Source organism: Lacerta agilis, chromosome 3 (genome assembly GCF_009819535.1).
Source record: "Lacerta agilis isolate rLacAgi1 chromosome 3, rLacAgi1.pri, whole genome shotgun sequence".
Taxonomy (NCBI): domain Eukaryota; kingdom Metazoa; phylum Chordata; class Lepidosauria; order Squamata; family Lacertidae; genus Lacerta; species Lacerta agilis.
The window spans coordinates 90,915,560-90,920,289 of NC_046314.1; positions in this window are offsets into that span (position 1 = coordinate 90,915,560).

The window sequence follows — 4,730 nt, forward strand, 5'->3', positions numbered from 1 at the left end:
ACATTTTAAACCACTGCTTTCAGGTTGAACTTTCCTGGGGTGCCCCTACGATACCTTAATTGTCCAAGCAGGGATAGAATCCAAAATCTCGCTCTCCCATGGACTGAACGTGCTCATTGCTGGGAGAGGCTAGTGGACGAACAGACCTTTTATTATAGCTGGGAAGTGCCTACTTCTATGTAGTACATCAGCCACTTGCTCAGTCCATTTTTATTATGACCTGCAGCAGCAACAGAGTCTTTCTGTAGATTTTCTGTAATCAGAGTCACCCGTTTTACACAAGCAGGCCATCAGGGGCTTCTGTGAAACACTGGTTCTCATTTGAAATTGAACTCAATATACCTCACCTTTAAAATACAACACTATCATGAGTGAAAGAGGTGCTTTAATATTCTTCCCATTGTGGCGCTGGCCAAGAAGTCCCTCCCTTGTATCTGTTCTGCTGGGGATGAGAAATATTGCAATTAGATAGGTGAATAACGTGGCTTGCAACAATTAACCCCAGTTTTTGTGATGGAATGGTTGAGACTGTGCACATGCATGAATGTGCCCGTTTGCATCTACTTATCCTGCACGCGCAAACTGTGAAAGGAGATTGGGAAATGTGCATTTTTTGCAAAATTCCATAAAGTGATGTCAGAGGTTCTGATTTCCAGAGTGGACAGGCAATGGAAAATATGCCTGAAGTCAGCGGTGAAAGATGCAATTTCAGTTAAGCCATCTGGGCAGATTCTGCTGTCTTCTGCCCAACATCTTCCTCTGTCATGGTTTGATTAGGTTGACTTATTACTTCATAATTTGAACGAACAACCTGAAAAAAATGAGTTTTCAATATGAAAAGCAAGAGCCATTTATGAATTACCTACAGCGATCATAACAAATGCGGTAATGTAGTCCTGACGACAAGATCACAAGTTCTTCCCTACCATATGAAGAAGATTAGAGATGGCAATAGTCTGGCATTAATCAAAGACACTTTCAGAACATTTGTTTTCACAGCAAGGAAAAGCTTGCCCTTCTCAAGGCAGCCCAGCCAGCCATTTAGAAGCTTTCATATTTTGCTTACAGAAGCATCCTCTTTCTTCTTTCTTAAAAAAAAAAAATGAACCGAGAAAGAGCCAAGGATGATTTCATGAGGCATTTACAGAAGGTTTGCCTATCATCTTTTCTTTTTCACTTTTTTGTCAGCACAAATGTGTTTTGGCCTTTGGAATAATTCTGATATCATCGTTGTGTCATCAACACTGCTCTGACTTCTGGAGGTAAGTCAACACTCAGTTATGTAACACAAACAGAGTGAGTACCTTGTGAACCCATCGCAGCATCCTGCTTTGATTGAAATAAGTTCAAAAACTAGACCAACAGTAACATTTGGCTAGCGAATGGGGCACAAGAGGGGTCTGCTCAGTGTTTTGAGCTGCCAGCCATGCCCTGTTCCAGGATACTCCATTCCAACCCCAATCCCATTGGGGTGTAGGGGCGAGGAGTGAGTTAAGAGAGACAGTGTGATGCTGGGATGCTGGACTAAGACCGGGGAGACCAAGGGTGAAATCCCCACTTGCCCATGAAGCTCCCTGGGTGACCTTGGACCAGTCATTGCCTCTCAGCCTTACCAACCTCCCCAGGTTGTTATGAGGATGAAATGGAGAAGCAGGAGAACTGTGCATGCCACCTTAAGCTCCTTCGAGGAAAAGGTGAGCTATATATGTCCTCTACTTTCCTTCAGTCAATGAGTGTTCCATGCTCACTGAGCTATTTTGGAGGGTTTTAACCTTCAAAACCTCCATGAACACCTTCCTCGTTCTCTTAGAATGGCAATGGTGCCCACCTGAGAGGTGCTGGAACTGAGTTCTGCTGAGTTCCAGCTGAAAAAAGCCCTGGTTTTAACTCCATAGGTCCCCTGTCCCCCCCCCAAACCCCCAGATGTTTTGCCCTGCAAGTCCTGGAGCTTAGCCTGCCAATTCCTCTCTATTGTACAATTTAGGATCGCCATACGTAAGGGTTTTCATGGACATTTCCTGGTGGAAATTGCTGAAACGTCCGGGAAAATCTGGACGTATGGCGGCCCATGTCAGAATAGGTAAAAAAAAAAATTGCTCAAAAACTCATTTTATTTTACTGAGATTTAGCCAGAAAAGTTCAACAACTTTGCAAAAAAAAACCAACAAAACAAAACAGTGTCCAACATCTATCTGGATTTTCACTTTTTGAAATATGGCAACCACCCTATTGTCCATGGATAGTGCCATTTTGGTTACAGAAGGCCAGAAACTCAGAGACAACCCATCCCCTCTCTGCCTTCCTTTTTCTCAGATCTCTTCTTCCACAGCTTTCTCTACATAACATATTAATGCATAGAATTCACTGATACAAGATATGATTGTGACCATTAGCTTAAAAGGGGAATAGAGAAGTTCATGGAGGATAATGACTAACAGTTATGGTGGCTAGACTTTATGGGACCTGTGGACTTCCATAATGCATGCTAACACTAGTTTGCTGGCAAGGATAGGCTGTTGCCTTCGTGCCTGGCCTGTTGGCTTCCCAGAGGCTGGCCTCCTTAGCTGGTGCTTGGTAAATAAATAAGAGGTAAATTAATAAATACAAGGGAGTAAGTCACCCACATAGGCAGTTCACAGGGTCTTCATGAATTTTGTAATGTTAAAGTTCATACTCTTATTTTGATCTGTTCTTTTTGTAAATCGGTTTATGGCTGATTCATTGTAGTGTCTAAACACCTTTGCAGTTGCAATCTGCATTGTAGCCCACCCTTTGATCTTAACCATAAAGGACAAGTTAGAAATATACTAAATAAATAAATAGATTGACTTGCTGTTGTTTGTTTTAACTGCATCTCTTGCAGGGTGATTCAAACTGATAGGAAACCTCCCCCCCTTTAATAAATTAATTAGCTCAAGCACATCCAGTCTTTTTCATACATCTCTCGCTTCAATCCACAAATCCATCTCTCTCTCCCCCATCCCTTTCCTTCCCTGAATGAAGTTATTAAAGGATCCAAGGTCTATTTCCGTTCTTTCTTTTAAAACCACTTGACTGTCAGATAGTTTAATAGGGGAGACTAATTTAACTCCACAACCTCTTGGGAATTCCAGTTTTGTTACCAATAATTTTAGGCTTGATCAGCTGGTTTCAGTCTTGCCTGTAATTGTTCTCTGGCTCCAGCTGTCTGCAGCCACAAGTCAATTAGTTAGGAAGCATTGCTGTGCAAAGCACTAATCTATTCATGAATTGCAGCCCTCTTTTAAAAACAATCTATAATGGTGGAAGATTTAAAAAAGAAAAAAGAAAAAGAAAAAAACACCAACTACCACCAAACTTTGTTTCCAAGCAGAACAGAAAACCTTTACAGAACCCAGGAGAATTCAAGCCTAATTTGAAGCTGTTTTCATTTGCTTGCTGAATTATGTACCTTGCCAACGTAAGTGGCAGCTCCAGAAGGTATCATGAAACGGACGGCTTAAGCCCACTCATTTGTTTCATTTAGATTTGCCAAACGGCCTTCAACTCTTAAAAGACCGAAATGAGAGGCTACATGATATATTGGTTTGAAAAAGGCCCCTAGGAAAAAAAAAGTTACTTTTAAACAGTAAAGGACATTGACTAATTATTTATTGTGCTTCTGAATGAACTTTTGCCGGGTTCTGAAGTGATCACTGAAAAGCTGTATGGAAGTGGCTCCCTCTCTTTCAGCTTCAGTTCATGGAGAAAAAGCATACAACATATTTAGAAAACAATTTCAGCAAGCTTCAGGATCAATGGATTTCCATTTTGGCAGCATGCAATCCTGTGCAAATCTATGCACAGAGCAAAGCCCAACTGCTTTGCATGGGATTGCAACCTGGGAGATTTAGGTCAGGATCAAAACTATTCCAATACTCCAAAAAGCCTGTTCAATACCTGCCCCATGCTAAACTGCTTTTAAAGTGAGCTTGAAGATCTGTTTGCATTGTGTTTGTGTGTTCTGTTAAATAATTATTTACCCGAGACATAATAGTCCAAACCAGCCTGCTACCATTAGTAATAAAATCAATTCATATATACAGTAAGGTAAAGGACCCCTGGACAGTTAAGTCCAGTCATAGGCGACTATAGGATGCAGTGCTCATCTCGCTTTCAGGCTGAGGGAGCCGGCATTTGTCCACAGACAGTTTTCCGGGTCATGTGGTCAGCATGACTAATCCTCTTCTGGCACAACGGAACACCGTGATGGAAACCAGAGCGCACGGAAACGCCTTTTACCTTCCTGCCGCAGCGGTTCCTATTTATCTACTTGCACTAGTGTGCTTTCGAACTGCTAGGTTGGCAGGAGCTGGGACCGAGCAACGTCACCCCGTCATTAGGATTCGAACCACTGACCTTCTGATCGGCAAGCCCAAGAGGCTCAGTGGTTTAGACCACAGTGCTACCAAGTCAAGTTTATGGACTTTGCAGGCTACCCTGATATTGAGATGGGATCCTGCTAGTGCTTGATAATTCCATTTCATCCTGTTTAATAGATACACAAATTGTAGGCTAGTGATATGCACAACCAAGACCTGGGAAATTAAATAGATAAAACTTAAGAAAATTATGGCAACTTACTTTTCTGAGTTTTTAATATTTTCATTTGAATATCTGTGGAAAAAAGGAAGTATTTCTAATAATAGTAAATAATCATATTACATGGTTGAAAGCCACAAAGCACAGAAAATTCCATTAGAAGTGGCATC